This window comes from Urocampus carinirostris, chromosome 17, assembly GCF_059441175.1.
Source record: "Urocampus carinirostris isolate Australia breed hairy pipefish chromosome 17, RoL_Ucar_1.0, whole genome shotgun sequence".
NCBI lineage: Eukaryota > Metazoa > Chordata > Actinopteri > Syngnathiformes > Syngnathidae > Urocampus > Urocampus carinirostris.
Window position 1 is genome coordinate 24,534,963 of NC_142365.1, and position 22,216 is coordinate 24,557,178.

The 22,216-nt window shown below is 39.7% G+C and overlaps 1 non-coding gene across 1 annotated transcript; it reads left to right on the forward strand.

Annotated features, from left to right (window-relative positions):
- The first annotated feature begins 288 nt into the window (after window positions 1-288).
- Window positions 289-360, forward strand: trnae-uuc (transfer RNA glutamic acid (anticodon UUC)). Its single transcript has one exon. It is a non-coding gene; the product is annotated as a tRNA-Glu (tRNA).
- Window positions 361-22,216: the final 21,856 nt, after the last annotated feature.

Here is a 22,216-nt window from a genome sequence, read left to right on the forward strand (position 1 = left end):
CGATTTATAAAAGATCGTATCCGTGTATTGTGTTATTATCAGGTTGTAGCTTTTTAACGTGGAGTTAAAATAGGCTCACTGAAACAGCTGCAGGACTGCCAAACATAAAAAACAAATGCATATATTTAGGCTATACGTTTCCCCGTTATTTTAAACGTTGTTTTTTACATATAAATTTAAACTGTGTACGAGGTTAAGCAAATTTTCAACCGGACTCTTTAATGAAATACATTTTAAAGACTTTTGTTTTTGTTACACCGATGTTGTCTTACAAGCATAAGGTTCATATCCCATATGGTCTAGCGGTTAGGATTCTTGGTTTTCACCCAGGCGGCCCGGGTTCAACTCCCGGTATGGGAATTTCTTTAGACCTGTATCAAAACTAACGTTTCTTTCTAAAGTTCTTGAAAAAGTTGTGGCACAGCAGCTAAGTTATTTTATATTCGATAACAATCTTTTTGAATCAATGCAATCAGGATTCAGGGCTAACCACTCTACTGAGACAGCCCCGGATAAGGTAGCCAATGATCTTCTACTGTCAATGGACTCTGGCGCTTCATCACTCTTGCTGCTGCTGTTGTTGTTGAGTCACTCAAGGCGCCTAAGGTTCCTAGTCTTTGTCCTGCTCTTGCTGCTGCTAGACCTTAGTGCTGCTTTTGACACTGTAGACCATAATATCTTACTAGAACATTTGGAAAATGGATTGGTCTCTCAGGTCATATACATGGAAGCATGTAAACTTTGTCCTATGCTGTCTCAATCAGATGCGGAGATTATAATTCACGCGTTTGTTACTTCCCGTCTCGATTTCTGTAAGGCACTACTCTCCGGTCTCCTAAAGTCCAAAATCAAGATCCTTCAGCTGGTACAAAATGTTCCAGCGAGGCTTTGAACTAAGACAAGAAAGTTTGATCACATTACCCCGATTTTAGCTAACCTGCCTTGGCTCCCTGTTAGCTTAAGATGTGATTTTAAGGTTCTCTTGGTATTATACAAAATCATGCATGGACTTTCTCCCTCATATCTTTCAGATATAGTTTCCCCCTATGTTCCGGTCCGGAGCCTTCGTTCTGAAGGCACTGGTCTGCTGGTGATTCCAAGAGCCAAGAAGATTTCCGCAGGTTTGAGAGCGTTCTCCATCTGAGCACGTGTGCTGTGGAATGCTCTTCCCTCTGAGATCTGATCTGCAACCTCAGTGGAAATGTTTAAATCTAAGCTTAAAACACACTTCTACTCTATAGCATATGGATAACCAATATTTTTTGTTGACAATATCTGTGTATTATTTGTTATTGCAACATCCATTGCAGCCTGGTCATCCTGGAAGGGGGATTACCTCATGTGCGGCCCCTTCTCAAGGTTTCTTCATTTTCCTCATGTTGAGCTTTTTGAGTTTTTTCTGGTTTTAGACCAGGGGATGGAGTAATAATAGTCTGTAATAATAGTCTGTGGTTTGTGCAGCCCTTTGAGACTCTTTGTGATAAAGGGCTGTACAAATAAAAATGACTTGACTTGACTTTAATCCGGATCGTCTTGGTCACTGGTAGATGATAACGTCTTCCCATTGCTAACATTTTTGCAGTACACTTACAAATGTATTTTTCGATAAAGCAGTTATTTGGTCAATAAAATAAACCTGTTAACAAAAAATACATTTGTTTTCATTCTACATAGTCTGTCTTGTTGTGAGTAAATAGGTGCAGCGTTGTGTTTGTGTAAGTTTCTTTAAATCCCTTAGTGTGGGGAATAATGATTATCAATAAAGAAAGCAATTGGCTGAAGTTGACAGGGATGCATTTTTCAGAATGTATAAAAATAAATATTTAAGAATTTGAAAGTGTGTATTATTTGACCACTAGATGTCACTGTATTGTATCGTGCAATAATCAGGAGCGCACGTCAAAAGCCAACATGTTTACAATCGCTGACCATATGTCCTTTTTATGTCCATTTTTACAAAAGTTCTGGCCAGACATTCAGCTCCAGATCACACTTTAATCTCTACTTTTCTCTGCATTTTTAAAAAACAATTGGGCATTGTTATTTATTGTCCCTTTGTCCCTCTTTCTTAAAGGGACAGTATGTCATATTTGGTGCCTCCTAATGGTACAAAAAACGTTCAAACCATAATATAAACATTGATTAGAACTTACTCAGATATCATATTATGTTTGAACTACAAAACAAAAATGACGAAATCTCATATTATGTAGGAATAGGAACTAGCTTTTTTAACTCTAATTTTAAAAATGTCAAAAATTTTTGGGGGTTTACATCTTTGTAGTATTTGACCACTAAATGGAACTTTACTGTATAATTCCAACGAAAACCAGTGCCACAGAGCACAGCTTAGCAGCAAGATGGCAAACATGGCCGCAACTTCTAGGTAGGGATTCCACTTTGTCAAAGAAATACAAGTTTTTCGATGTAAATTGATATTTATAAAAAAAATTAACGTTGGTATGATAATCTATGTATTTTTGCCCAGTATTCAAATCAATGTTTTTTAACGGAAGTAAATTGTTTTCTGTACCATTTGGAGGCACAAAATATTACACACTGTTCCTTTAATAATGCCCCACTTGTGTAGAGTTAAACATGTCATAATTTTTAAAATATTTTTATTTTTTTTAATGGTTTTAATATTCAGTCAGAAGCAAAATAAACAATAATAGACAAAAACAGAGCAACGAAGGATACAAACTACTGAGGCTCAAAGCAACCAAAACGCACCATTTTTTTCTCATTGTATTGCCCAGCCTTTCACTAGGTTTTTTTTTTTGGGTACCTGTAGCAGCAAGATGGCGGACGATGATGTCAACTTCCCCTGAGTGAGCCTTGTGTCTTGTACTATAAATGCACATTTCTCGACCTGCGAGTATTTAAAAAAAAAAAAAAGTTCAAATGATAGTTAATATGAATGTGTTTAGTTTAAGTTTTTGAGTTGCAGGCCCTATTGGTTTAAAAGTATTCGCACAGGGGCTGGGCTGTGGGGAAAAACACTGGCTGAGTGATTTATTTAACTTATGCCTGGAGAGGGATGGGTGCCACCAGGCTGTACTTGCCCAAGACACATCACATGAAATGGTGCCCCTACGATCCTAGTGGTTAGAGCATCCAACCAACTGACCAACCGACCAACTGACCGACCGACCGACCAACCCTGTGTGATGAAGACTCGTAAATTCGATACCTCGACAATGTCAGTGTGTTGTCTGTTGGATTCTTTAACCACTATGGTAGTAGGGGCACCATTTCCTTTGGTGTGTTTTGGGCAAGTACAGCCAGGTGCCACCCATCCCTCTCCAGACCAAGAGATAACATAAGACAATTATTTTTTTTCTTGTTTAAATTTACCTTTATAAGTTATGTTTCATTCTCTATTGTTTCATAAAGGTTGCGTTTCATCCAATTGGTTTAGAAACACTTGAGAGATACAAATATAATTATTTATAAATAAAACTTTAATTAAACATAAAGGATTTGAATATCTAAGATATTTAAGCACTACATTCGATCATCTTGTATTGAAAAACTCAATGCAATGGGGTTACTTTATGGGTGTTTGATTCCATGAAATTGAGTATCTGGATAAATCAAATTGATTTTGAAAATGCAAATACAGAAAAATTCAGCCAGCTTCTCGAATGTTGGCCATGAGCGGAATGAGGAGTATAGTTTTTATGGAGGCCCCCAAAGTACTTTTTTTTAACATATGTTAGCTTTAAGGGCGGTTCAGTGTTCAAGCCCAACTACCACAGCCTCCCCGTTTGGAGTTTCCATGTTCTTCCCGTGCTTGCGTGGGTTTCCTCTGGGCACTCCGGTTTCCTCCCATATTCCACAAACATCCATGTCAGGTTAATTGGACGGTCCAGTTTGTCCCTAAGTGTGACTGAGCGAGTGAGTTTTCGGTCTCTGTGTGCCCTGCGACTAGCTGGCAACCAGTTCAGGGTGCCCTCTGCCCACTGCCCGAAGATGGCTGAGATGGCTCCAGGACCCCCGCGACCCTACTGAGAATAAGCGGTGCAGATGGATGTTAGCTTTAAACCTTTACCATATTCGTTTGGCAGGCCGGGTTAGGACCCGTGAGTAAATGATTGATGTAATGATTTAAAAGTATTTTTTTTTCTTTTTAATTTTATGAAAATGTTAACCTGAATTTGGCGACTTAGCTGTTAGATTTTATATCTATTATAGAAAGAAGCTAAAGCTCCTTTAAACTTATTTTTGATTGTTTTATGTTTTTTTTTTAAAATCCAGGTGAGTGCGATCGTTTGCCTTACACAGCGTGTCCATGACTTCCTCAAATGTTATATGGTTGAGAAAATGGTAGTCAGCAAATACTAGAGTTAAAACAAACCAAACCCAAACGCTAACCCAACCATATCCAACCCAAAATTCAGGTCGGGCCTGAAATATCAATCACAAGTTCAGGCCAGGCTTCACTCACGCTGCAGTGCCGCTTTTTTTCTTTTTTTATTTCCGTGCTGTTTTTTAAAAAATCCACGGCTTCTCTCTAGCTGTTATTTTTCTGTCCACAACTTTTGTAGAATTGCTGGCAGCTGTCATTTTTATTCACCTCAATCCATTCGCCAGGAACGTATTATCCCTCTGTACATCTCTATTTAAGGGACAGTATGCTCCATTTAGTGCCTCCCTTTGGTACAAAAAAACTTTCATTCGTAAAAAAAAAACCCAACAACATAGATTTAAATACTAAGCAAAACTACTATCATACCACTATTACCTTAGATAGAGAAAATTGTATTCATCTTACAAGAATTTAATTCTCTAAATGTTCCTGCTCAGAAATGCTGGTCTAATAGTGATCCCAAGAGCCAAGAAGAAATTTGCAGGTCTGAAAGCGTTCTCCAATCTGGCCACGGTGCTGTGGAATTCTCTTCCCTCCGAGATTCAATCTGCAACCTTAGTGGAAGTGTTTAAATCTAGGATTAAAACACTTTTATTCAATTGCTAATAAATGTTGACCCTAAGAAGCTGTCAACTAGACATACTGTTATTACCTATATTTACTGTTAATTATGTCTGTTGATCGTCTGTACAGCCCTTTGAGACTTCTTGTGATTAAGGACTGTACAAATAAACATTATTTTTATTTCTTTTCTCTTCAAAATATCTGTATTGTTTTACTCGGAGTGCCATGTACAATTCTGTTGCATAAAATGTATCACAACGTTAATATTGATGACAATAAAGGCAATTTTAATTCTAATGTACTATACAGCTGCCACTGTGAATATAAATATATTCTTTATCATTAATATATTGTGTCTTTAAGCCCTCCAATTTCGCTGTACTTGTATAATGACAATAAAGGGCGTTCATTGACTCATTCATTCATTCATACTGTTTGTTGAGATTGACAAATGTTACAATGATATGTTTCTGATCAAGTAAATCAGTGTTAGGGCATTGAATGACACACTTCACTTGCATGTTGACCCCAAAATAGTGTTTATTCCGAATACATAAAATATGACTACAATAGATGTTTACTTGTTGCTTTGGAATTAGATCCCAGGTAAACTGGAAACTGGTAGTTTATTTTTCTAACACAGGAGCTTGGAAAAACTCATAGGTTCCCTCATCTACCGGTCTTGTTTTAAATAAATGTCATTTCCAGTGACTCTGCCAGAAGATAATTGTACAAAGATTTAGCAAACAAACCTAAGCCTCTTAAGATGTAAAAAAAAAACATTTAATAGCAATATATAAACATTTAAAAATGTTTTAGCCTTTCAACCAAAAGTAAATTTGCTTACAAATTTGACGTTCTAAACTTGGTGTTATAATTTGGAGATCACTGAAAACCAACTTGTTCAATATGATGGCAAATCGTTTAATAAATCTGCATCAGAGTAAAGGCTTTGAATGTATTAATAGCAAAAAAACATCACCTTCTGGAGTGGTCGCTAACATCAATAGCAGTGTTCTTCAGATAATGTATATCTAACGTATATCATTCACTTTCTCCAGGGATAAATGAGAACTGAATGTGCAATAAATACAATAGACTGACTTCAATACTTGTGAGAATACTTGAAGTCGTGTGTGACATTAGCCGAGCGTGCTGGAGAATCTCCCGAGATGGCTCACATGGATAGCCTGGTAACTATATATTTTGGTCACCAGACTCTCCGTAGTTGGGTCTTCTTCCTTCTGCTTTGTAGAACTTGTTTCAGGTCGCACTATACGATTGTGACACCAAGTGGTCAAATATGACATACTGTACCTTTAGGGAATGTATTGCTGCTGTGGTCAATGGCGCAATTTTCAATGTGAAGTGAATCCTTCAACATGACGGGCGACCTTAAAATAATCTCCCTTAAATCACTAAATTAAAAAATTAAGCGTACATCTACTGACTACATTAAGTTCTGCATGGACAATGTTGTTCCTATAAAGACTGTACGCTACTATGCCAACAACAAGCCCTGGATCACGAGCGACATCAAGTGCCTTCTGAACCAAAAGAAGAGGGCCTTTAAAAATGGTGATCATCAGGAGCTAAAACGAGTACAGAAGGAGCTCAAAGTCCAGCTCTGGAAAGGGAAGGAGCAGTACAGGAGGAAGTTGGAGAAAAAGCTGCAGAACAACAACATGAAGGAGGTGTGGGAAGGGATGTAAACAATTACTGGCTGCAGCACCAAGCAGGGTGTGGCTGTGGATATAGATGTGGGGCGAGTCAACCAGTTGAACAACTTTTTCAACAGGTTTGACCACTCCGCCTCATCCTCACCCCTGAGTAATGCAGCTGTCCTTCCCCCTCCCCCTCTGGACACTAGCATGGAAGACATCCCCCCACTAAAAATAACTTCAGCCCAGGTGTGTGGAGAGCTGAGAAGGCTACGAACCAGCAAGGCAGCTGGTCCGGATGGAGTATCCCCCCGACTGCTGAAAGCCTGTGCGTCTGAGCTGGGAGACCCTCTACAGCGCATCTTCAACCTGAACCTTGAACAGGGGAGGGTCCCTCAGCTGTGGAAAACATCCTGTGTTGTGGTAAATACACTTGCAAATGTAGAATGGATTTGCATACATGTAGAAATTTAGAAAGACTTGCTTACAGTAGTGGGAAACGGTCGGGTAGACATCCTTGAAGATACTCTTGGCAGACATTAAGTTTCCTTGAAGATAGCGTGCAAGGGACGGGACGCTCTGTACTTGATACGTAATACAGGACCGCCTTTTGGGGTGTACTCAATCGAAGCCTAATCGTCACTACCAGCTTTAAATACATTGTCATGTTCCTAGCTCTGTGAGATCTTTATTGACGCATCAATAAAGTGACATCTCCCTCCGTAACGAGGCTGGCTCCTGTCTATTTCTCTTATCCACATATGAGAAGACTTTTCTCTCGATTATCGGACCTCCAATTTCTACAACATTTGGCGCCCCAACGTGGATTTGGCACTTAAATAAACAGAAAAGGGAAAAGACTTCTCAGTGGAACGGTCTCAAATGAGCGAGTGAGGTAAGGAAAGCTTTTTCTCTCCTTATTTCGGTTTGCTTGTCGAGATTCGTGGGAGGACAGGAGCCTGTGACGTCGGAGCTAAATTATGAAAATGCGTGCACGTGGAATTTTCTGTCTATAGTCAGGCCCAAGTTCGGACGGATGAGATATATAGACTGAGTTGTGATTTTTATGTCCGACGGGATTCTGAGCTCAGAGAGTCCTGTTTGTTTTGGGACATAGGCTGCTTGAAAACGGAAAAAGGCTAATTTAACCTGGATAAGAGGTTGCAGCGGCGTCGGTATTTGTATATTTATGATTGTCTTGAGATCTGTGTGAAGCTGTGATAAGACGTCATCATTTGCTGAAGTGACAGTTCGAGAGTAGACGATCTATGTATGGTTAATACGGGGCATGTTTTATGTGTTTCCCTAGTCGATTGATGATTTGGGAGGGACATGTAACCTTGCACTTAAGAAGAAGTGTGGTGCATGGAACCTCGCCATTTTCTACAATCTGAAAGGTTATACCGACGTTAGAAAAATGAGCAGTAATCAGATGTTGTATTATTAAGATATATTCGCATAGAAACAAGCGATACAAAGAATGTGTGAGAATTGCTGACATGTTTTCAGTCTGGGAGATGTCTCATTCGGAAATGTTGGTGTGTGTGCCAGCTGGCGTTAATTGTGCGTGTGTCTCTCTGTCTGTGGATGTGTGTTCTGTTCGGTTCGGTTTCTCCTCCGCCCGCCTGAGTGAGTGTGCGCGGGTGATTTATACTTAACTGTTTTGTTTTTTTTTTTTTTTTTTTTGTTTGGCGTTGGGAGAGGAGTTAAGGAAGCATGGATGAATTATGGAGTGACTGCTTATTCTACATTTTACGGTCTTGTATGTGCGTTAAAGTGTCTTGCTTTTTTGTGAGTTGTTCTCGCCCCCAAAGCTCACCCCCACCCCACCCCCGTCTTTCCCCCGTCTTTCGCTCTGTGTGAGTTGAGCTCAACCGTGTGTATTCCCGCCCCACCCCCGTCTTTCCCCCGTCTTTCGCTCCTTTGCTGTATGGAAAATAAAAAAAAAAAAGTGGAGGGATTACTTAGTTCGTCAAGTGCTCCGTTTGCGTGTGGCCTTTTGATTTGTGAGATCTTGTTCCGATGAACGTGATAAGTATAGTTTGGGTAAATTGAGGAAACAATTTGGCAAGCATTTTCAAAAGACAATGAGGAGCAGATTACTCGATCTTGAGGAAGACCATGAAAAATTTAAGAATTTAATTGCTAAGGTGATGTCTTCATGGTCATTAAACCTAGACTAAACATCCGAGTTTGTAAACATGACCGATTTAACAGGATTCAGAAGTCAGACGCACTGTTGAAAAAGGCTGAAGATGGAAAGAAAAACAAGCAAAGAACAAACAAAGACGTTCACTCATCCGTTGTCTGCGCCGCTTGTCTACAGCAGGGTCGTGGGGACACTGGAGCACATCCAGGCTGTCCTCAAACAGTGAGCAGGGGGCAATCTGAACTGATTGCAGCCAGTTTCGAGGAGAAAGAGGTAGACAACTGGGCACCAAGGTCAGTGTGGCACTGATAAAGCTCATGCGCGCATTCCTACAGCGGATTGCGAGTGGAACGTCACGATGGACTGAGCCAGACGGCCAAGGCCGTCGACGAGGCGGTGATAACGAACAACACGAGTCTGCATTGAATCACGCTAGAATCTTGTTGATTGACGTAGTGTTTACAAATCTGAGGAATATTGATACGTTTGGATTGTGAATTATTTTATTTTTAACACAGAAATACTGCTAAAATTGTATTTTGAATCTGCTTTCCAGGAAAACGGTGATGTGTCTCCAGATGCAGGAGCATCAGGAGGATTATTAAGGGGAATAGGTAACAGGGGAATACCTTTGACTTTATATCAGATACAAGTGCACAATTTAAAAATATTATGCAAGGGGGGGGTGTGAAATAGCTGAAAAAACAAGGTTACTGGTCTCCGTATTTACAGGCCACGGTAGACGGAGAGAATAATAATAATAGGAGTAATAGGAATAATAGGAGCAGTGCCATCAAAAGATCTAGGTGCGGGAACAGTAATTAGGTTTTTGATTAGAGAAGTTATTCCGCGATTTGGCATACCGTCAGAAATAAGCTCGGATAACATTTGTTCAAAAGGTCGTGAAGGGCATCTTACAAAAACTACACATTAAACAACGGTTCGGTGAGGTTTATCAACAAAGTCAAGGGATGGTGGAAAAGAGTAAATGGAATATTAATATCAAAGATAAACAAGATCTTTGTGAGTACTAGGCTCAACTGAGGGGATGCGCTACAGTTAGCGCTGATGAGTTATCGCATGCAAACTCATTGGATCACGCATTTAACACCGCATGAAATGCTAACAGGCAGACCAGCGCCGCATCTAGGAGGTCCCTATAAGGGGCCGCCACTTGAGCAACTACAAACTGAACTGAGAGACTGTATGGGACAATTGACGGCTGTCATCTACTGGCTGGTTAAGAGACAAGAGCCCAAGGTCAAACAACCATTTGAAAAGACGTCCCAGGGGATCTCGTCTACATCAAGGTTTCGACGAAAGAGGAACCATCCGAGGCGTGAGGGACCGTACACCGTCGTGAGGGCAACGCTGGCCGCAGTCCAGGTCGAGGGCAGCTCAAAATGGTACCATCTGAACCGCGGTACCACGGCTCACGCTGCCACCGTCAACGAGACCAAGCAAGATCAACAGGGCAGTAACGTTAAAATTAGGAAAACAAGATGTGGATGACAAAGCTGTGTGTGATAATAAATTGTCTGATATGATTGTTACTAGGAGCAGAGCTCGAGAAATCGCAGCGTCGAATGGAAATTGTGGGTCCGAGAGTGCAACCGGAGATCCAAAAAGCGACGCTGCAGTTGCAGACCATGACGCATCCTAGAGACAGCGGCCCGGTTAAGTGTGACACTGCTGTATAACATGCCAAAACGGTTGAGGATTTGGAAAGTACAAGTACATTTTACCTCATGAAGGGCTCAATGGCCCTGAGGTATGGAAGCTCGAAAGTACCAAAATCAAAAATATTACAGGAAAAAAGAAAAAATGTGAGATATGACGAAAATGTGTAAAATATAATTTTTAGAATATGGTTTCATAAGAAACATGCACTCGAAATCTTTTAAAGGGACAGTGTGTATAAATTGACCCCAAGAAGTCTCTGCATTGTGGAGTGCAACCGAAATAAAAGTGCTGAACAGGATAAATAAGGAGAGTCACAGTGCCCAAAGAAGCACTATTTTCTTTTAATTATTGTGTCATATCCACTGCCTCTAGGTGATGCTCATGTTATGGAAAACTCCAGTAACTCTAGTTTACAGTCACGTAGTCACACCAGCAGTCCCTGCTTTGGATGTAAATTGCTAAAAATACTTTATAAGAAAGCTAATTAAACGATTTAGGTTCACTATCAAGACATTTCTAATAAAAACTCGCAGGAAAAAACCTTAACCGAGAACGAACGTTTTATCCAGAACCTGTAGCAAAGAAACTCAAACGTTTTGATTGGGTAAGTGTTAGGAACTATAAACAGGACATGCGCATTTTGCTCCATTGCCCAGCGCCTGTGCTAAAAGTATATACGTAAGTATCTTCAGTTGTAGGAATTTTTGACATTTTCACAAAATAACTTGGCTTGCATCAGGTTTTGAATCAATAATTTGAGACAAGATGACAGACAAAATGAGCCTCAGCACTCATAAGTGACGGCGGGAGGGAGTCGAATTCTAAGTCGCTCGACACTCAAAACGTCACACAGTGAAAATTAAAATCGCTAAATGAAAGTACCGTAAAAATACTACGACAGTAATACGGTAATAGAGAAATGCCCCTAGAGCAAGGGTGTCAAAGTCATTTGAACTCGGGGGCCACACGATAGAACAAACATTCTGTCGGGGGCCTGACTGATAGATTCAAGAGAAAGAAAATGAGAGAGAAATAAAAGAAAAAGAGGGAAGGAAAAGGAGAGGCGGAGAGAGCATGAGAAACAAAAGAGATAAAAAGTCATGAGAGAGGGGGAAAAGAAAGGGGGAGAAAGAAAGAAATCCAGAGAGAAATAGAAAGACAGAAGGAGAGAAAAGAAAGCGTGAAGGGTAGGAAGAAAGAGAAAAGAGAGGAAAGGAAAAAATGAAGTTAGAGCAAAAGAAGTTAAAAAGAGAGAGAGAGAGAAAGAGACAAAATAACAAAGAAAGAGAAAAAGAGAGACACAGAGAGTGAAAGAGACAGAGACAGAGTGGGAGAAAAGGGGTGGAAAAGAGAGAGAGAAAGCGAAAGAAATACAGAACAGTGTCTTTGTTCAAGGCACCTGGGTTTCATATTTCAACCTGCAGCCTCTTTGACACCTGTGCCCTAGAGGTATACTAAACAGTATCACAAAACTAACGATTCAATATAGTACTTTGAAACAGAGACATAGTACACTACATCAATTAAAAATAAATAACTACAGAACTAAATACCAAGTTAAGTGCAAGAAGGGCATTTATGAGCTGGCTCTCTTCAATAAATTGAGAAAAAAGCAGTTTTGTCCAATGAAAAAGACTGACTTAACCAATTACCAACAGCAATGACGTAATCTCGAAGCGACGAGATCTCATTAGCTAAGGTCGGCGTGCAGAAAAATAAAATCTCATACAGCAAGACCAAAGTAACGATGATGTAATGCGTTGAATCTTTGTTATAGAGGAATTAAATGATAATGACAATTTAAAGGAAAAGTTTGCGTCCCCAGCATGGATGATGCATCTGGGACACAGGAACATGGTGAAATGAAAACACTGAGTGTATAATACAAGATAATTATACAGAATAGTTTAAAAAGAAAGAATGTTTAAATAACAAAACTAATCATCTCTCGTTGAATATGCGAATGGCAAAAGGGTAAGAATTTTTAAGACGTGTAGTTATGCTCCTAATAAAGCAAGGGCGAGTAAAACAAAGAAGACGACTGGAAACCGTCCATAATTTCAGTGTCCATCTTTTCGTTGGTTATAAATGGACAAATTCAAAAGAGGCGTAATACATAAAAAGATTGTTTCCTTAGTTTTTCTCATATTCAATAATAGATTACTAGTGGTATGAATGATTTCGAATTATCAAAAATTGAAAGAAGTTTGAAAATGACGACATATTATCACAGGGAAGAAAATTCGAGACTAGAAATCATTAATAACGTAGCTGAAGCTATTTCAGTCACTGAATGAAATATTTCTTTTAAAAAGAAAAGAAAAAGAAAAACAAAGGGAACTAAGACAATTGCGTAAAAACGAATTGCGTAAAAACGAAGATTGTTGAATTCCACAAAAAACAAAAAAAAGTTAACCTAGTATATTGTTTTGCTTTAATTCTGAAAGAAAAGGAAAAAGAAACACTAAGACAAACATACAACATAAGTTATTTAAATAAGGATAATTTGCTGAAAATTGGGTATGAAAAACTTGAGACAAAAGTATGAAAAACAACACATTAGGTGGTGTTTTTGGAGTTCCCCAGGGTCTTGAAAAGCACTATATAAATCCAGACCATTTATGATGGAATGGAATATGCCTTTACGGACATAGTTACAAAACGGGTTCACATATTGTAACTGACAATTAAATTTGGCATGACACTCCATCTTCAGAGTTAGGTAAAGGATCGGAAGAGATGAGGTTATAGTTATAATTAATACAATATTTACACAAGAATGTGCATTTAAAATGTTACATACAGTTGAGGTTTGTGTAAATATGCATTTGGTGAAAAATAGTCATTGTAGTGAAAAAAAAAAAAAAAGGTTGTCAGCATTGTGCAAAACATATAACAGTATTTTTATAGATAAGCTATGAAAATAAAAGGAAATTATTAAAAGGATCAATATCTAATTGAAGGCAAATAAACATAGACATAACATGTTGTTTTGCTTTAGAATAAGAAGATACGTACCACGCAATACATAAAATTTTGTTATAGAAAAAGATGCTGAGCACAGGGGTGAACGAATTAATCAGATAGATAGATAGATAGATACTTTACTCATCCCCTGAGGGAAATTCACATTTCCAGCAGCATCCCTGAGCTGAGAACAATACAATAATAAAGCCAAAAGAATACAATATACAAATACCCAGTGTGACGTGCAAATGCCCACTTTAGCATGTTATATAGAGTAACTAAATAGTGCTACACAGAATACATATTGCAGTAAGATTCGGTAATGTCCAATGTAGGTGGTGTTGTTTAATGTACGTATTTTTGCGAGTTGAAACCCATATCCATAGGATAGAAAGTAATCCAAGTGTTGCAAGGCACTGATAAAGTAAGCAAAACTAAATAAACAAATAAATAAATCACAAAAGTAGCGAAAATAACACGGGAGCTGCTGGAGTGGCTGCCATTCGTGACGGCGCCGGAAGTGACATTATCAAATACATTTTTCCACAATTGGGTCAGAATTAAACCTCTAGGGTTTAATCCAGCCATTCATGTGCAGTAAACCAAAGGAGAACAAGAAATGGGATGGTAAAGTATTACAATAATGTAAATCCTACTACAGAAATTCTATGAAATTACTAGATAACGGAATATAGAGCTTGGAAACCGGGACATAGTATATGGTACGGCTATAATTCTAAAAAGACCAACTACAGAAATTCTGCAAGAATACTGCTACAAAACTACAACGGCATTAATACTAGCGCTACTAAAAAAAAAATCCTTCAAAAATACTACAACAGACTTCGAAAATATTACAGAATCTTATTTAATCTTATTTTGTAAATATTATAAGATACTACTGCAGAAATGGTTGAGTTAAGTGCAGAGCGGACCAGAACTCAATCGCTTAACGACCGGTTACTTCTATTCAGCAAAATTGTCCAACGCTCAGGGAATAAACAAAACAGCAACTGGCTTACAGGCAAACAGGAACTCAGACTAGGAATACTCATAAAACAGGCTTTTACTCAGAACGGGCAAGCCCTTAAGAAGGACACACACAAATTAGACGGTCGCCACGGCGACCATGCTGGACATGACAGAAATACTACATACGTGCACAGCTACAATGACACAGTTGTACCTCTACTTATAAGTTTAATTGGTTCTAGCAGTAAATATGGAATGATGAAACTATTGTAAATCGAAACACATTATCAATTTGAATCAATTGGATTGAAACGGGATTAGTCCGTTCCGAAAGCAAACGAACCTTGTTGAATCAACTGCAATTGCCCTGAAGGTATGCTGGTGTTCAGTAGGGGTTCATACATATACACAAAATAGATAAACATGAAATAAATATAATGAAATATAACATCATAACTGTAAATGAGAAAAACTGGATGTGTCCCCAGGCTCGTGACGCCAAAAGTTTGCCCACCCTTGACTTAGAACCATTGTTTCTGGGACGATGGACTGGTGGTTAATTGCGCTTTTAATGACAGATTTCTTTTTAGGTTCTTTTTAAGAAGCAGAATGTTGGAAAAAATTTTTGAGCTGATTGTAGGCGATGATGAAATCTCATCTCATCTCATTAGCCGTACCGCTTATCCTCAGTAGGGTCGCGGGGGGCTGGAGCCCATCCCAGCAATCATCGGGCAGTGGGCAGGGGACACCCTGAACTGGTTGCCAGCCAATCGCAGGGCACACAGGGACAGACAACGCATTCGCTCATTCACACCTAGGGACAATTTGGACCGACCAATTCACCTGAAATGCATGTCTTTGGAATGTGGGAGGAAACCGGAGTGCCCGGAGGAAACCCACGCAAGCACGGGGAGAACATACAAACTCCGCACAGAAAGTCTGGAGCTGGATTTGAACCCACGACAGGTTCCCATGACATGAACTGTGCCGCACAAGCGCTAACCACTGCGCCGCCGTGCTGCCCCGATGATGAAATAGGTCGATAAACTCTCTATAGAGCGTGACGTCTCATTTGGTTTCATGTTATAGTCATCATAGTTCCATTCCACTCCATTTAGTTATTAGTATCGATACGACGACACACACACACGCACACTGCTGTCGTCTTAATAAAACTGAATCGTCTCTGCACCGCACAACACAGTGGCCACGATCACACTCTCAGTCCACTCTTGGCGCCCATACTCAGTCATCCCTCTCCTCAGAGCGCCCTAAACCTTGCTTCCTTGATTGAGTAGAAGGACGTGTATAAATAGTGCAATTGCGATAGAAGACAAGTTTTGAATTACTGAAATTCCGAGTATTATGGGATGAGTCAGACGAAAGAGAGACATAGATTGTGAACTTAGGTTTTAACTCAGGGGGGAAGTTGAGACATTCCGTAAAAATAAGTTAAAACCTAGTTTTTTCCGAAATTGATGAAAAATTGTCTTCTGAATAAGCTCTCCATATAACTGTTTTTTGAGATTCAAATTACGAAATTTGGACGGATAGAAAAATATTACACAGAAGAAATGTTGTAATATTACAAAATTTACAATGTTTGTCAAATTGATTAACAAAAATCAATTAAGATAACCATTCACCATTAGCAAATCGCCCACATTGAGAACATTTTGGGATGGTATTTTTCATTTTTGGCAAAATCATTCACTTTGAGCGTGAATTACCTGCTTTCTTTGCAAAATACTGTTATTTTGAACAAGTTTACTTACTGAAGAGATCATATATAGGTTATGATTTTTATAAAAGGCAAAACAAAGAGTGATTCATAACAATAAAAACGTCTTTTCTTGGGTTAAATTGACAATTTAACAATCTATCCTGGTCATCTGCCTCGAGGGGAATGGCCAACAGCAAGATAACACATTGAAAATCAAAAGAAAATGCAAATAAAAAGTGCATACAAATTTTTTCTCGAATGTGATCAATCTACAAAAGAGAACACTCAAACACTCAAATCAGGGTAAATGATTCTGACAAGGATAATGGTTAAACTGATCCAGTGGCTGTATTTAGTGAAAAAGCAAAATTTGAAATTTAGAACTGACAATTTAAAAAATAAATTGTTTATCTTCTAGTTAGAATTTTGGGATAGAATGCTCAAAATGGATAGGGCATCTTATAGTGGGGATTTTGATTTTCACTTAAAATAAATATAAAGACGTGCAACCAGTCGGAGTGCCGATGGACTACCAGAAACCAAATGTGTTAACGACAGTACAGACTAAAGTGACGGATAATATGCTAAACCTTAATGTGACGATACAGGCGAGAAGGGTACCGACACGCCAAAGTCCAGAAAAACCTACACCCACGGCGACAGCACTGAAGAGTGAGGTTACAACGCCGACAGCCAAAAATGAGTGCACGGCCAGTACGTAAAATTCGGGAGATTGTGTAGAAGAGGAAAACCATAACCCTAACTCGGTAGTTGTGTAGGCGCATGGTCTCAATGTGCACTGACTTAATTTGACTAATTAAAATTAAATTTTGTGGGCCATTTGTCTTGTTTTATGTTTTATGTTTGTTCAATGTTGTAAGTGTTTGTATTCTTTCCTGTATTCTTATCTTTCTTGTCTATATGGTTGTCCAGCGTTTAATCGGCCCACGTAACTGAAAGGATTAACAGAAAAATATCGAAGGAAAAGTAAAAAGGGAACAATACAGTGCTCAAAGAGACGAGAAAAACGTTTTTAAAGAGGAAGACGGTTTAAAATGTATTGTTTTAGATAGAACCGATAGCACGTCTCGTTAGGAATCGAAAACGTTCGGTTTTTTTTTGTTAGAAATCGTTTTGAAGCTAAGGGTGTGCAACATAACGTCCGAGAGCCTATGGAGTTCCCAGAATAATAAATGTTTTTTCAGTTGGAAGACGATGAATTTAGGGGTGAAAAGTCTAGAAAAATTAAGTTTGGTTATTTTAGGTGCTTTAGATTATGTTAATGCCAGAATAACACCAAGAAAGGATAGGATAATAACAAAAAGAAAAAGGTTAACCTATTCCAGTTTTCAGTTCAAAATTGGAAAATTAAGGAATGTGAAGACGAGGAAAAATCCAATTGAGTGAATTGGGATGGAGTAATTTGAGATGGAAGCATTGTTGTACGAAAGTAGTGGAATAGCGTGAGTAAATTCTTTCTTTTCATTGAATATGGAGGAAAAATTCATTGAGTCGAATAAAAATGAGTAAGATGAATCATTGTAGATCAATGCACGTCGTTTTCACATTAAGTAGGTGAAGCTAAGATAGTAGATTGAATTGGTTTGGAAAAAATAAAAAAATTAATAAATAAATAAATAAATAAATAAATAAGTGAGATGGTTATATGTCAATTTCCCATTAAACTAGTGGGCTAAAGAGCATGTGTTAGAGGGCGTAGGAGAAGGGAAAGTTATGTGGAAAATGGATTGTTGGCAGAGCAAGTAAGGAAGTTACAAATACAGAAAGATAAAAGTTAGTAAAAGAAGGTAAAAAGGGGAAGAGATAGTAGGCATTGAGGGAAAGAGAAGAGGGGGACATGCAAGTGACAAAAGAAAGGAATGTAAAGGGGAAAAGGTAATTGAATGAAATATTTTTGTTGACAATTGGCCGCAGTAAAGAAAGCATATGTTCCGGGTGGACGTGTATAGCTAGATACCATCGGACAACCGAGAGGAATTCCAGAAGAATTTAAAGCTAGGAATGAAATTAAGTCTGGATTAGAATCGATATTTATCTGGATAACTCCGAAAAAGAACGCAGAATGGATTAATTACATTTATTGATTTATTACAACCAACGACGTTTTATTAATTACATTAACGAGGCCTTTAGTGCAGTAGGAGAGCCAGTAAAGGAGGCGTGTGTCATATGATAAAGGAGGAATGCTGTACTTATATACCTTTATACACAGCCGAAGCAGGAAGCTTCACAAAAGCACTGTCGAAGATTCGTGAGTTGAGCAATGAAGTGACAGTAAATACTGAAAAGGACAGTATCTCTTTTGATTGGTTCTCGTCTACATTTGGGTACTGGGGTAGTCTGTTAGCGAAAGGGGAAATTTTTGTGCTAACTGTCGTAATAATTATGTGTTTGTTGTGTTTCTGTGCCATACCTATTCTTAAAAGAGGAATGCTTAAGACTTTTGGAGAACAAATGACAGTAGTGGCAATACTAGGGTGGCAGAAGCTCAATGAGCACAGTTAGTGATTAAATATCCAAGCCTATTCCTAAGTGAGGAAGAACAGATGACTCAACTAAATTCAACGCCTTGAATTTTATCTGGCAACGTTGATAGTCAGTCTACATTATAATAAAAAATGGAGCATCTGCGGAAAGAGACACATATGATGATCTGGACTGAATACGATATCAATTAGCACTATTGTTAAACACGCAACACACTATATAGCACTAGGAATAACAGCAACAAATATATTGGTTTCTGATTGTGATTCTTTTGTTGGTATGTCACACTGCCGGGGAGCAAGCTGCTGTCTGGGATGGTCAGGATGCATCGTCGCTTACGGGTTTTTGGCTGCATGGAAACTGAGCGTGATGCCTGCTGGGATGAACACTCACTCCAACATCTGACTTCACGACACCCGTTGACGAATACGACATTGCATGGTCTTCAAAATGTTCACGGGGGTCAGGCCAAAGGCCGATGTGTATGCTGTATCACTATCCAGTCATGCACTCATCTTGAAATGTATCGACGACTGTTACCAAAATTTGTTATCACTTATCAGTTCAATTATTCATTTACCTTTATCACGTACCGATCAACCGTCGACGGTCCACGTGTATAATCCAGTATGTGCGGATGAAGATAAATGAAGGGGGGGTTAGTGCATGGGTCAGATGTTTGGAGTGTTGGGGGTTTTTGTAAATGAAACATGAACAATGAAAGTTAGAATGATCACAGCAGGCTGACCGCCAGAATTTTATTTTATTTTCGATTCGCGTAAACTCTGTCCGTGTATTGATGTCTATGATTTGTAATACTTTACCACTACCCTGTATTCATTTTTGATTTTAATTTCTGTTCAGAATGGGAGTATAGACTCCCAAAAGGGGGGATAAGGTAACAGAAGAAAAAAAAAAAAAAAAAAAAAAAAAAGGGGGGGGATATGTTGTGGTAAATACACTTGCAAATGTAGAATGGATTTGCATACATGTAGAAATTTAGAAAGACTTGCTTACAGTAGTGGGAAACGGTCGGGTAGACATCCTTGAAGATACTCTTGGCAGACATTAAGTTTCCTTGAAGATAGCGTGCAAGGGACAGGACGCTCTGTACTTGATACGTAATACAGGACCGCCTTTTGGGGTGTACTCAATCGAAGCCTAATCGTCACTACCAGCTTTAAATACATTGTCATGTTCCTAGCTCTGTGAGATCTTTATTGACGCATCAATAAAGTGACATCTCCCTCCGTAACGAGGCTGGCTCCTGTCTATTTCTCTTATCCACATATGAGAAGACTTTTCTCTCGATTATCGGACCTCCAATTTCTACAACACCTGCATCATCCCAGTCCCAAAGAAATCAAGACCTGAGGAACTCAACGACTTCAGGCCGGTCGCCCTGACATCACATGTGATGAAGACCATGGAGCGGCTGCTGCTGCACCACCTGAGGCTACAGGTCCGTCACGCCATCGACCCACTGCAATTTGCTTACCAGGAGAAGGTGGGAGTGGAGGATGCTATAGTATACATGTTACACCGATCCCTCTCTCACCTGGATAGGGCGAAGGGGGCTGTGAGGATTACATTTTTGGACTTCTCCAGTGCCTTCAATACCATACAGCCTCTGCTACTGAGTAGGAAACTGACAGAGATGGGAGTTAGCTCACACCTTGTAGAATGGATTACTGACTACCTGACAGGCAGACCCCAGTATGTGAAACAAGGGGGGCTGTACATCGGACACTGTGGTTAGCAGCACAGGATCTCCGCAGGGGACCGTTCTCTCTCCGTTCCTATTCACTCTATATACATCGGACTTTAAGTACAACTCTGAGTCCTGCCATGTGCAAAAGTTTGCCGACGACACTGCGATCGTGGGATGTATCAGAAACGGGCAGGAGGAGGAGTACAGGAAATTGATTCAGGACTTTGTCCGATGGAGCGACGCAAACCACCTGCACCTAAACACCACCAAGACCAGAGAGATGGTGGTGGACTTCAGGAGAACCAGAACTCACCTGGTTCCTGTAACCATCAAGGGAGAATGTGTAGAATTTGTCCAGACCTACAAATACCTGGGTGTGCAGCTGGACAACAAACTGGACTGGACTGCCAACACAGAAGCTCTATGTAGGAAAGGGCAAAGCCGACTTTACTTCCTCAGAAGGCTGGCCTCCTTCAACATCTGCAAAAAGCTCCTGAAAATATTCTATGAGACAGTAGTGGCAAGCGCCCTCTTCTATGCGGCAGCGTGTTGGGGAGGCAGCGTCAAGAAGGATGCCTCTCGTCTCAATAAACTGGCTAGGAAAGCGAGCTCTGTTGTGGGCAAAGAGCTGGACAGCCTAACAACAGTAGCTGAGAGACGAGCACTGAAAAAGCTGAGGTCAATCATGGACAATCCATCGCATCCACTTCACAGCATTATCTCCAGACAGAAGAGCAGTTTCAGCGACAGACTGCTGTCACTGTCTTGTACTACGGACAGACTGAAAAGATCTTTTCTTCCTCATGCCATGAGGCTCTTTAACTCCACCCGGCAGAGTAAAGGCCCACATTAAACCACACCACCTACATTGGATATTACCGAATCTTACTGCAATATGTATTCTGTGTAGCACTATTTAGTTACTCTATATAACACGCTATAGTGGGCATTTGCACGTCACACTGGGTATTTGTATATTGTATTCTTTTGGCTTTATTATTGTACTGTTCTCAGCTCAGGGATGCTGCTGGAAATGTGAATTTCCCTTAGGGGATGAATAAAGTATCTATCTATCTATCTATTTTGACTGCCGAAATGGAGCCATGAGAAAAGCTGTGACAGCTGGATACCAATCCTCCTGTGTGGAGTTTGCATGTTCTCCCCGTGCTTGCATGGGTTTCCTCAGGGCATTCCAGTTTCCTCCCACATTCCAAAAACATGCGTGTCAGGTTTATCAGCTGGTCCAAATTGTCCCTAGGTGTGAATAAGCGAGTCAATTGACTGTTCCTGTGTGCCCAGCGACTGGCTGGCAACCAGTTCAGGGTGTCCCTTGCCTACGGCCCGAAGATGGCTGGGATGGGCTCCAGGACCCCCGTGACCCGACTGAGGATAAGCGGTGCAGATAATGAATGGATAATGGAAAAATGGTAGATCATAGAAAAAGCAGTGTTCTAAATCCCTCGTGGAATTAATTTATTGAAATTTGCAATTAGTGGCTTGCAATATACTAGCATTATTCTAGATGTAAATAATGCATTTTAAATTATACCATCAATTCCAGTGTATAAAAAAAGATTGATATGAATGAAATGAAATGATCTGCATTTATATAGCGCTTTTCAAGTCAATGACTTCCCAAAGCGCTTTACATTGTGCTTCACATTTCCCAATAGCGGCCATGATCTGTGCAGCCATGTAAGGCTGCTAACCTGCTAATTGGGGGTATTGGGGGTTCAGTGTCTTACCCAAGGACACTTCGGCATGTAACACGGACAAGCCGGGATTCGAACTGGGATCCCTTAATCCTAAAACGATCGCTCTACCTCCTGAGCTACTGCCGCCCCAAGATTCATGTCTGTTTTGTGTAATGAGAGTCATGGCAAAGGGTATCTCAACAGAAAAATTT